Source organism: Schistocerca americana, chromosome 3 (genome assembly GCF_021461395.2).
Source record: "Schistocerca americana isolate TAMUIC-IGC-003095 chromosome 3, iqSchAmer2.1, whole genome shotgun sequence".
Classification (NCBI taxonomy): Eukaryota; Metazoa; Arthropoda; class Insecta; order Orthoptera; family Acrididae; genus Schistocerca; species Schistocerca americana.
The window spans coordinates 18,140,322-18,154,596 of NC_060121.1; positions in this window are offsets into that span (position 1 = coordinate 18,140,322).

Here is a 14,275-nt window from a genome sequence, read left to right on the forward strand (position 1 = left end):
TAGTTATAGATTCCGATGCTTCACTTCTGGTTTACTGTTTCCCTTGGACCTTCTTATTGACGATGAAACACAGAAGTTGCATCGGAATTAAATATAAAAGGCACAATGCCGACTCAAGTACAAGAAGACTTACTCTTCTTACTGTCTATGTTTTTAACCATACCTATGACACTAGTTATTGATTCCGATGCTTCACTTCAGTTTTACTGTATCCCTCTGACCCTCTTATAGGCGATGAAACACAGAAATTGCATCGGAATTAAATACAAAAGGCACAATGGCGACTTAAGTACATCAAGGCTGACTCTTCTTACTGACTATGTTATGAACCATTCCTGTGACACTAGTTATAGATTCCGTTACTTCACTTCAGGTTTACTGTATCGCTTGGACCTTCTTATTGACGATGAAACACAGAAATTGCATCGGAATTAAATACAAAAGGCACAATGCCGACTTAAGCACAACAAGACCGTATCTTCTTAATGTCTATGTTTTGAACCATTCCTGCGACACTAGTTATAGATTCCGATGCTTCACTCCAGGATTACTGTATCCCTTGGACCTTCTTATTGACGATGAACACAGAAATAGCATCGGAATTAAATACAAAAGGCACAATGCCGACTTAAGGACAAGAAGACTGACTGTTTTTACTGACTATGTTTTGAACCATTCCTGTGACACTAGTTATAGATTCCGACGCTTCACTTCAGGTTTACTGTATCCCTCTGACCTTCATATTGACGATGAAACACAGAAATAGCACCGGAATTAAATACAAAAGGCCCAATGCTGATTTAATTACATGAAGACAGACTCTTGTTACTGACTATGTTTTGAACCATTCCTGTGACACTAGTTATAGATTCCGATGCTTCACTTCAGGTTTACTGTATCCCTTGGACCTTCTTATTGACGATGAAACACAGAAAGTGCATCGGAATTAAATACAAAAGGCACAATGCCGACTTATGTACAAGAAGACTGTATCTTCTTACTGTCTATGTTTTGAACCATTCCTGTGACACTAGTTATCGATTCCGATGCTTCACTTCAGGTTTACTGTATCCCTCTGTCCTTCATATTGACGATGAAACACAGATATAGCACCGGAATTAAATACAAAAGGCCCAATGCTCATTTAATTACATGAAGACAGACTCTTGTTACTGACTATGTTTTGAACCATTCCTGTGACACTAGTTATAGATTCCGATGCTACACTTCAGGTTTACTGTATCCCTTGGACCTTCTTATTGACAATGAAACACAGAAAGTGCATCGGAATTAAATACAAAAATCACAATGCCGACTTATGTACAAGAAGACTGTATCTTCTTACTGTCTATGTTTTGAACCATTCCTGTGACACTAGTTATAGATTCCGATGCTTCACTTCAGGTTTACTTTATCCCTTAGACCTTCTTAATGACGATGAAACACAGAAATTGCATCGGAATTAAATACAAAAGGCACAATGCCGACATAAGGACAAGAAGACTGACTCTTCTTACTGACTATGTTTTGAACCATTCCTGTTACACTAGTTATAGATTCCGATGCTTCACTCCAGGTTTACTGTATCCCTGGGACCTTCCTATTGACGATGAAACACTGATATTGCATCGGAATTAAATACAAATGGCACAAGGCCGACTTAAGGACAAGAAGACTGACTCTTCTTACTGACTATGTTTTGAACCATTCCTGTTACACTAGTTTTAGATTCCGATGCTTCACTTCAGGTTTACTGTATCCCTTGGACCTTCTTATTGACGATGAAACACAGAAATTGCATCGGAATTAAATACAAAAGGAACAATGCCGACTCAAGTACAAGAAGACTGACTCTTCTTACTGTCTATGTTTTGAACCATTCCTATGACACTAGTTACAGATTCCGATGCTTCACTTCATGTTTACTGTATCCCTTGGACCTTCTTATTGACGATGAAACACAGAAATTGCATCGGAATTAAATACAAAAGGCACAATGCCGACTTAAGGACAAGAAGACTGACTGTTCTTACTGACTATGCTCTGAACCATTCCTGTGACACTAGTTACAGATTCCGATGCTTCACTTCAGGTTTACTGTATCCCTCTGACTTTCTTATAGACGTTGAAACACAGAAATTGCACCGGAAATAAATACAAAAGGCACAATGCCGACATAAGTACATGAAGACCGAGTCTTCTTACTGACTATGTTTTGAACCATTCCTGTGACACTAGTTATAGATTCCGATGCTTCACCTCAGGTTTACTGTATCCCTCTGACCTTCTTATTGACGATGAAACACAGATATTGCATTGGAATTAAATACAGATGGCACAATGCTGACTCAAGTACAAGAAGACGGACTCTTCGTACTGTCTATATTTTGAACCATTCCTATGACACTAGTGATAGATTCCGATTCTTCACTTCACGTTTACTGTTTCCCTTGGACCTTCTTATAGGCGATGATACACAGAAGTTGCATCGGAATTAAATACAAAAGGCACAATGCCGACTTAAGTACATCAAGACTGACTCTTCATACTGACTATGTTTTGAACCATTACTGTGACACTAGTTATAGATTCCGATACTTCACTTCAGGTTTACTGTATGCCTTGGACCTTCATATTGACGATGAAACACAGAAATTGCATCGGAATGAAATGCAAAAGGCACAATGCCGACTTAAGTACTGACTATGTTTTGACCCATTCCTGTGACATTAGTTATAAATTCCTATGCTTCACTCCAGGTTTACTGTATCCCTTCGACCTTCTTATTGACGATGAAACACAGAAATTGCATTGGAATTTAATACAAAAGGCACAATGCCGACTCAAGTTCAAGAAGACTGACTCTTCTTACTGTCTATGTTTTGAACCATTCCTGTGGCACTAGTTATAGATTCCGATGCTTCACTTCTGGTTTACTGTATCCCTTGGACCTTCTTATTGACGATGAAACACAGAAATTGCATCGGAATTAAATACAAAAGGCACAATGCCGACTTAAGTACATGAAGACCGACTCTTCTTACTGACTATGTTATGAACGATTCCTGTGACACTAGTTAAAGATTCCGATGCTTCATTTCAGGGTTACTGTATCCCTCTGACCTTCTTAATGACGATGAAACACAGAAATTGCATCGGAATTAAATACAAAAGGCACAATGCCGACTTAAGTACAACAAGACCGAATCTTCTTAATGTCTATGTTTTGAACCATTCCTGTGACACTAGTTATAGATTCCGATGCTTCACTCCAGGATTACTGTATCCCTTGGACCTTCTTATTGACGATGAACACAGAAATTGCATCGGAATTAAATACAAAAGGCACAATGCCGACTTAAGAACAAGACGACTGACTCTTTTTACTGACTATGATTTGAACCATTCCTGTGACACTAGTTATAGATTCCGCGCTTCACTTCAGGCTTACTGTATCCCTCTGACCTTCATATTGACGATGAATCACAGAAATAGCACCGGAATTAAATACAAAAGGCCCAATGCTGATTTAATTACATGAAGACAGACTCTTGTTACTGACTATGTTTTGAACCATTCCTGTAACACTAGTTATAGATTCCGATGCTTCACTTCAGGTTTACTGTATCCCTTGGACCTTCTTATTGACGATGAAACACAGAAAGTGCATCGGAATTAAATACAAAAGGCACAATGCCGACTTATGTACTAGAACTGTATCTTCTTACTGTCTATGTTTTGAACCATTCCTGTGTCACTAGTTACAGATTCCGATGCTTCACTTCAGGTTTAGTTTATCCCTTAGACCTTCTTATGGACGATGAAACACAGAAATTGCATCGCAATTAAATACAAAAGGCACAATGCCGACATAAGTGCATGAAGACCGACTCTTCTTACTGACTATGTTTTGAACCATTCCTGTGACACTAGTTATAGATTCCGATGCTTCACTTCAGGTTTACTGTATCCCTTGGACCTTCTTATTGACGATGAAACACAGAAATTGCTTCGGAATTAAATACAAAAGTCACAATGCCGACTTAAGGACAAGAAGACTGACTCTTCTTACTGACTATGTTTTGAACCATTCCTGTTACACTAGTTATAGATTCCGATGCTTCACTCCAGGTTTACTGTATCCCTGGGACCTTCCTATTGACGATGAAACAGTGATATTGCATCGGAATTAAATACAAAAGGCACAAGGCCGACTTAAGGACAAGAAGACTGACTCTTCTTACTGACTATGTTTTGAACCATTCCTGTTACACTAGTTATAGATTCCGATGCCTCACTTCAGGTTTACTGTATCCCTTGGACCTTCTTATTGACGATGAAACACAGAAATTGCATCGGAATTAAATACAAACGGAACAATGCCGACTCAAGTACAAGAAGACTGACTCTTCTTACTGTCTATGTTTTGAACCATTCCTATGACACTAGTTACAGATTCCGATGCTTCACTTCAGGTTTACTGTATCCCTTGGACCTTCTTATTGACGATGAAACACAGAAATTGCATCGGAATTAAATACAAAAGGCACAATGCCGACTTAAGGACAAGAAGACTGACTGTTCTTACTGACTATGCTTTGAACCATTCCTGTGACACTAGTTATAGATTCCGATGCTTCACTTCCGGTTTACTGTATCCCTCTGACTTTCTTATAGACGTTGAAACACAGAAATTGCTCCGGAATTAAATACAAAAGGCACAATGCCGACATAAGTACATGAAGACCGACTCTTCTTACTGACTATCTTTTGAACCATTCCTATGACTCTAGTTATAGTTTCCGATGCTTCACTTCAGGTTTGCTGTTTCCTTTGGACCTTCTTATTGACGATGAAACACAGAAGTTGCATCGGAAATAAATACAAAAGGCACAATGCCGACTCAAGTACAAGAAGACTTACTCTTCTTACTGTCTATGTTTTGAACCATTCCTATGACACTAGTTATTGGTGCCGATGCTTCACTTCAGTTTTACTGTATTCCTCTGACCTTCTTATTGACGATGAAACACAGAATTTGTATCGGAATTAAATACAGAATTCACAATGCCGACTTAAGTACATGAAGACCGACTCTTCTTACTGACTATGTTTTGAACCATTCCATTGTCACTAGTCATAGATTCCGATGCTTAACTCCATGTTTACTGAATCACTTGGACCTTCATACTGACGATGAAACACTGAAGTTCCATCGGAATTAAATAGAAAAGGCACAATGCCGACTTAAGTACACGAAGACAGACTCTTCATACTGTCTATGATGTGAGCCATTCCTGCGACACTAGTTATAGATTCCGATGCTTCACTCCAGGATTACTGTATCGCTTGGACCTTCTTATTGACGATGAAGCACAGAAATTGCATAGGCATTCAATACAAAAGGCACAATGCCGACTTAAGGTAAGGAATACTGACTGCTTTTACTGACTATGTTTTTAACCATTCCTGTGACACTAGTTATAGATTCCGATGCTTCACTTCAGGTTTACTGTATCCCTCTGACTTTCGTATTGACGATGAAACACAGAGATTGCACCGGAATTGAATACGAAGGGCACAATGCCGACTTAAATTCGTGAAGGCCGACTCTTCTTACTGACTATGTTTTGAACCATTCCTGTGACACTAGTTATTGATTCAGATGCTTCACTTCATGTTTACTGTATCCCTCTGACCTTCTTATTGACGATGAAACACAGAAATTGCATCGGAATTAAATAGAAAAGGCACAATGCCGACTTAAGTACAAGAAGACTGACTCTTCCTACTGTCTATGTTTTGAACCATTCCTGTGACACTAGTTATAGATTCCGATGCTTCACTTCAGGTTTACTGTATCCCTTGGACCTTCTTATTGACGATGAAACACAGAAATTGCATCGGAATTAAATACAAATGGCACAATGCCGATTTAAGTACAAGAAGACTGACTTTTCCTACTGTCTATGTTTTGAACCATTCCTGTGACACTAGTTATAGATTCCGATGCTTCACTTCAGGTTTACTGTTTCCCTTGGACCTTCTTATTGACGATGAAACACAGAAATTGCATCGGAATTAAATACAAAAGGCACAATGCCGATTTAAGTACATGAAGAGCGACTCTTCTTACTGACAATGTTTTGAACTATTCCTGTGACACTAGTTAAAGATTCCGATGCTTCACTTCAGGGTTACTGTATCCCTATGACCTTCTTATTGACGATGAAACACAGAAATTGCATCGGAATTAAATACAAAAGGCACAATGCCGACGTAAGTACAAGAAGACTGACTCTTCTTACTGACTATGTTATGAACCACTCCTGTGACACTAGTTATAGATTCCGTTGCTTCACTTCAGGTTTACTGTATCTCTTGGACCCTCTTATTGACGATGAAACACAGAAATTGCATCGGAATTAAATACTAAAGGCACAATGCCGACTTAAGTACAACAAGACCGTATCTTCTTAATGTCTATGATATGAACAATTCCTGTGACACTAGTTATAGATTCCGATGCTTCACTCCAGGATTACTGTATCCCTTGGACCTTCTTATTGACGATGAACACAGAAATTGCATCGGAATTAAATACAAAAGGCACAATGCCGACTTAAGTACAAGAAGACTGACTCTGATTACTGTCTATGTTTTGAACCATTCCATTGACACTAGTTATAGATTCCGATGCTTCACTCCAGGTTTACATTATCATTTGGACCTTCCTATTGACGGTGAAACACTGAAAATGCATTGGAATTAAACAGATTAGGGAAAATGCCGACTTAAGTACAAGAAGACTGACTCTTCCTACAGACTATGTTATCAACCATTCCTGTGACACTAGTTATAGATTCCGATGCTTCACTTCATGTTTACTGTAACCTTTGGACCTTCTTATTGACGATGAAACACAGAAATTGCATCCGAAATAAATACAAAAGGCACAATGCCGACATAAGTACATGAAGACTGACTCTTCGTACTGACTATGTTTTGAACCATTCCTGTTACACTAGTTATAGATTCCGATGCTTCACTTCAGGTTTACTTTATCCCTTAGACCTTCTTATTGACGATGAAACACAGAAATTGCATCGGAATTAAATACAAAAGGCACAATGCCGACATAAGAGCATGAAGACCGACTCTTCTTACTGACTATGTTTTGAACCATTCCTGTGACACTAGTTATAGATTCCGATGCTTCACTTCAGGTTTACTGTATCCCTTGGACCTTCTTATTGACGATGAAACACAGAAATTGCATCGGAATTAAATACAAAAGGCACAATGCCGACATAAGGACAAGAAGACTGACTGTTCTTACTGACTATGCTCTGAACCATTCCTGTGACACTAGTTATAGATTCCGATGCTTCACTTCAGGTTTACTGTATCCCTCTGACTTTCTTATAGACGTTGAAACACAGAAATTGCACCGGAATTAAATACAAAAGGCACAATGCCGACATAAGTACATGAAGACCGACTCTTCTCACTGACTATGTTTTGAACCATTCCTGTGACACTAGTTATACTTTCCGATGCTTCACTTCAGGTTTACTGTATCCCTCTGACCTTCTTATTGACGATGAAACTCAGAAATTGCATCGGAATTAAATACAAATGGCACAATGCCGACTCAAGTACAAGAAGGCGGACTCTTCGTACTGTCTATGTTTTGAACCATTCCTATGACACTAGTTATAGATTCCGATGCTTCACTTCAGGTTTACTGTTTCCCTTGGACCTTCTTATTGACGATGAAACACAGAAGTTGCATCGGAATTAAATACAAAAGGCACAATGCCGACTTCAGTACTGACTATGTTTTGACCCATTCCTGTGACACTAGTTATAAATTCCTATGCTTCACTCCAGGTTTACCGAATCCCTTGGACCTTCGTATTGACGATGAAACACAGAAATTGCATCGGAATTGAATACAAAAGGCACAGTGCCGTCTCAAGTACAAGAAGACTGACTCTTCTTACTGTCTATGTTTTGAACCAGTCCTATGACACTAGTTATTGATTCCGATGCTTCACTTCAGGTTTACTGTATCCCTGTGACCTTCTTATTGACGATGAAACACAGATATTGCATCGGAATTATGTACAAACGGCACAATGGCGACTTAAGTACATGAAGACTGACTCATCTTACTGACTATGCTTTGAACCATTCCTGTGGCACTAGTTATAGATTCTGATGCTTCACTTCAGGTTTACTGTATCCCTTGGACCTTCTTATTGACGATGAAACACAGAAATTGCATCGGAATTAAATACAAAAGGCAGAATGCCGACTTAAGTACATGAAGACCGACTCTTGTTACTGACTATGCTTTGAACGATTCCTGTGACACTAGTTATTGATTCCGATGCTTCACGCCAGGTGTACTGTATCCCTTGGACCTTCTTATTGACGTTGAAACACAGAAATTGCACCGGAATTAAATACAAAATGCACAATGCCGACATAAGTACATGAAGACCGACTCTTCTTACTGAATATCTTTTGAACCATTCCTGTGACACTAGTTATAGATTCCGATGCTTCACTTCAGGTTTACTGTATCCCTTGGACCTTCTTATTGACGATGAAACACAGAAATTGCTTCGGATTTAAATACAAAAGGCACAATGCCGACTCAAGTACAAGAAGACTGACTCTTCTTACTGTCTATGTTTTGAACCATTCCAATGACACTAGTTATAGATTTCGATGCTTCACTTCAGGTTTACTGTTTCCCTTCGACCTTCTTATTGACGATGAAGCACAGAAGTTGCATCGGAATTAAATACAAAAGGCACAATGCCGACTCAAGTACAAGAAGACTTACACTTCTTACTGTCTATGTTTTGAACCATTCCTATGACACTAGTTATTGATGCCGATGCTTCACTTCAGTTTTACTGCATTCCTCTGACCTTCTTATTGACGATGAAACACAGAAATTGCATCGGAATTAAATACAAAAGGCACAATGCCGACTTAAGTACATGAAGACCGACTGTTCTTACTGACTATGTTTTGAACCAATCCATTGTCACTAGTTATAGATTCCGATGCTTCACTCCAGGTTTACTGAATCACTTGGACCTTCATACTGACAATGAAACACTGAAGTTCCATCGGAATTAAATAGAAAAGGCACAATGCCGACTTAAGTACACGAAGACTGACTCTTCATACAGTCTATGATTTGAGCCATTCCTGTGACACTAGTTATAGGTTCCGATGCTTCACTTCAGGTTTACTGTATCCCTTGGACCTTCTTATTGACGATGAAACACAGAAATTGCATCGGAATTAAATACAAAAGGCACAATGCCAACTTAAGTACAATATGACTGTATCTACTTACTGTCTAAGTTCTGAACCATTCCTGTGACACTAGTTATAGATTCCGATGCTTCACTTCAGGTTTACTGTATCGCTTGGACCTTCTTATTGACGATGAAACACAGAAATTGCATAGGAATTAAATACAAAAGGCACAATGCCGACTTAAGGACAGGAATACTGACTGTTCTTACTGACTATGTTTTTAACCATTCCTGTGACACTAGATATAGATTCCGATGCTTCACTTCAGGGTTACTGTATCCCTCTGACTTTCGTATTGACGATGAAACACAGAAATTGCACCGGAATTAAATACAAAGGGCACAATGCCGACTTAAATACGTGAAGGGTGACTCTTCTTACTGACTATGTTTGAACCATTCCTGTGACACTAGTTATAGATTCAGATGCTTCACTTCATGTTTACTGTATCCCTCTGATCTTCTTATTGACGATGAAACACAGAAATTGCATCGGAATTAAATAGAAAAGGCACAATGCCGACTTAAGTACAAGAAGACTGTCTCTTCTTACTGTCTATGTTTTGAACCATTCCTGTGACACTAGTTATAGATTCCCATGCTTCACTTCAGGTTTACTGTATCCCTCTGACCTTCTTATTGACGATGAAACACAGAAATAGCATCGAAATTAAATCGAAAAGGCACAGTGACGACTTAAGTACAAGAAGACTGACTCTTCTAACTGTCTATGTTTTTACCATTCCTGTGACACTAGTTATAGATTCCGATACTTCACTTCAGGTTTACTGTATCCCTTGGACCTTCTTATTGACGATGAAACACAGAAATTGCATCGGAATTAAATACAAATGGCACAAGGCCGACTTAAGGACAAGAAGACTGACTCTTCTTACTGACTATGTTTTGAACCATTCCTGTTACACTAGTTATAGATTCCGATGCTTCACTCCATGTTTACTGTATCCCTCTGACCTTCCTATTGACGATGAAACACTGATATTGCATCGGAATTAAATACAAAAGGCACAAGGCCGACTTAAGGACAAGAAGACTGACTCTTCTTACTGACTATGTTTTGAACCATTCCTGTTACACTAGTCATAGATTAAGATGCTTCACTTCAGGTTTACTGTATCCCTTGGACCTTCGTATTGACGATGAATCACAGAAATTGCATCGGAATTAAATACAGAAGGAACAATGCCGACTCAAGTACAAGAAGACTGACTCTTCTTACTGTCTATGTTTTGAACCATTCCTATGACACTAGTTATAGATTCCGATGCTTCACTTCAGGTTTACTGTATCCCTTGGACCGTCTTATTGACGATGAAACACAGAAATTGCATCGGAATTAAATACAAAAGGCACAATGCCGACTTAAGGACAAGAAGACTGACTGTTCTTACTGACTATGGTTTAAACCATTCCTGTGACACTAGTTATAGATTCCGATGCTTCACTTCAGGTTTACTGTATCCCTCTGACTTTCTTATAGACGTTGAAACACAGAAATTGCACCGGAATTAAATACAAAAGGCACAATGCCGACATAAGTACATGAAGACCGACTCTTCTCACTGACAATGTTTGAACCATTCCTGTGACACTAGTTATACTTTCCGATGCTTCACTTCAGGTTTACTGTATCCCTCTGACCTTCTTATTGACGATGACACACAGAAATTGCATCGGAATTAAATACAAATGGCACAATGCCGACTCAAGTACAAAAAGGCGGACTCTTCGTACTGTCTATGTTTTGAACCATTCCTGTTACACTAGTTATAGATTCCGATGCTTCACTTCAGGTTTACTGTATCCCTTGGACCTTCTTATTGACGATGAAACACAGAAATTGCATCGGAATTAAATACAAACGGAACAATGCCGACTCAAGTACAAGAAGACTGACTCTTCTTACTGTCTATGTTTTGAACCATTCCTATGACACTAGTTACAGATTCCGATGCTTCACTTCAGGTTTACTGTATCCCTTGGACCTTCTTATTGACGATGAGACACAGAAATTGCATCGGAATTAAATACAAAAGGCACAATGCCGACTTAAGGACAAGAAGACTGACTGTTCTTACTGACTATGCTTTGAACCATTCCTGTGACACTAGTTATAGATTCCGATGCTTCACTTCCGGTTTACTGTATCCCTCTGACTTTCTTATAGACGTTGAAACACAGAAATTGCTCCGGAATTGAATACAAAAGGCACAATGCCGACATAAGTACATGAAGACCGACTCTTCTTACTGACTATCTTTTGAACCATTCCTATGACTCTAGTTATAGTTTCCGATGCTTCACTTCAGGTTTGCTGTTTCCTTTGGACCTTCTTATTGACGATGAAACACAGAAGTTGCATCGGAATTAAATACAAAAGGCACAATGCCGACTCAAGTACAAGAAGACTTACTCTTCTTACTGTCTATGTTTTGAACCATTCCTATGACACTAGTTATTGGTGCCGATGCTTCACTTCAGTTTTACTGTATTCCTCTGACCTTCTTATTGACGATGAAACACAGAATTTGCATCGGAATTAAATACAGAATTCACAATGCCGACTTAAGTACATGAAGACCGACTCTTCTTACTGACTATGTTTTGAACCATTCCATTGTCACTAGTCATAGATTCCGATGCTTAACTCCATGTTTACTGAATCACTTGGACCTTCATACTGACGATGAAACACTGAAGTTCCATCGGAATTAAATAGAAAAGGCACAATGCCGACTTAAGTACACGAAGACAGACTCTTCATACTGTCTATGATGTGAGCCATTCCTGTGGCACTAGTTATAGATTCCGATGCTTCACTTCTGGTTTACTGTATCCCTTGGACCTTCTTATTGACGATGAAACACAGAAATTGCATCGGAATTAAATACAAAAATCACAATGCCAACTTAAGTACAAGATGACTGTATCTTCTTACTGTCTATGTTCTGAACCATTCCTATGACACTAGTTATAGATACCGATGCTTCACTTCAGGTTTACTGTATCGCTTGGACCTTCTTATTGACGATGAAGCACAGAAATTGCATAGGCATTCAATACAAAAGGCACAATGCCGACTTAAGGTCAGGAATACTGACTGTTCTTACTGACTATGTTTTTAACCATTCCTGTGACACTAGTTGTAGATTCCGATGCTTCACTTCAGGTTTACTGTATCCCTCTGACTTTCGTATTGACGATGAAACACAGAGATTGCACCGGAATTAAATACGAAGGGCACAATGCCGACTTAAATTCGTGAAGGCCGACTCTTCTTACTGACTATGTTTTGAACCATTCCTGTGACACTAGTTATTGATTCAGATGCTTCACTTCATGTTTACTGTATCCCTCTGACCTTCTTATTGACGATGAAACACAGAAATTGCATCGGAATTAAATAGAAAAGGCACAATGCCGACTTAAATACGTGAAGGGTGACTCTTCTTACTGACTATGTTTGAACCATTCCTGTGACACTAGTTATAGATTCAGATGCTTCACTTCATGTTTACTGTATCCCTCTGATCTTCTTATTGACGATGAAACACAGAAATTGCATCGGAATTAAATAGAAAAGGCACAATGCCGACTTAAGTACAAGAAGACTGTCTCTTCTTACTGTCTATGTTTTGAACCATTCCTGTGACACTAGTTATAGATTCCCATGCTTCACTTCAGGTTTACTGTATCCCTCTGACCTTCTTATTGACGATGAAACACAGAAATTGCATCGAAATTAAATCGAAAAGGCACAGTGACGACTTAAGTACAAGAAGACTGACTCTTCTTACTGTCTATGTTTTTACCATTCCTGTGACACTAGTTATAGATTCCGATACTTCACTTCAGGTTTACTGTATCCCTTGGACCTTCTTATTGACGATGAAACACAGAAATTGCATCGGAATTAAATACAAATGGCACAAGGCCGACATAAGGACAAGAAGACTGACTCTTCTTACTGACTATGTTTTGAACCATTCCTGTTACACTAGTTATAGATTCCGATGCTTCACTCCATGTTTACTGTATCCCTGGGACCTTCCTATTGACGATGAAACACTGATATTGCATCGGAATTAAATACAAAAGGCACAAGGCCGACTTAAGGACAAGAAGACTGACTCTTCTTACTGACTATGTTTTGAACCATTCCTGTTACACTAGTCATAGATTAAGATGCTTCACTTCAGGTTTACTGTATCCCTTGGACCTTCTTATTGACGATGAATCACAGAAATTGCATCGGAATTAAATACAAAAGGAACAATGCCGACTCAAGTACAAGAAGACTGACTCTTCTTACTGTCTATGTTTTGAACCATTCCTATGACACTAGTTATAGATTCCGATGCTTCACTTCAGGTTTACTGTATCCCTTGGACCGTCTTATTGACGATGAAACACAGAAATTGCATCGGAATTAAATACAAAAGGCACAATGCCGACTTAAGGACAAGAAGACTGACTGTTCTTACTGACTATGGTTTGAACCATTCCTGTGACACTAGTTATAGATTCCGATGCTTCACTTCAGGTTTACTGTATCCCTCTGACTTTCTTATAGACGTTGAAACACAGAAATTGCACCGGAATTAAATACAAAGGGCACAATGCCGACATAAGTACATGAAGACCGACTCTTCTCACTGACAATGTTTGAACCATTCCTGTGACACTAGTTATACTTTCCGATGCTTCACTTCAGGTTTACTGTATCCCTCTGACCTTCTTATTGACGATGAAACACAGAAATTGCATCGGAATTAAATACAAATGCCACAATGCCGACTCAAGTACAAAAAGGCGGACTCTTCGTACTGTCTATGTTTTGAACCATTCCTGTTACACTAGTTATAGATTCCGATGCTTCACTTCAGGTTTACTGTATCCCTTGGACCTTC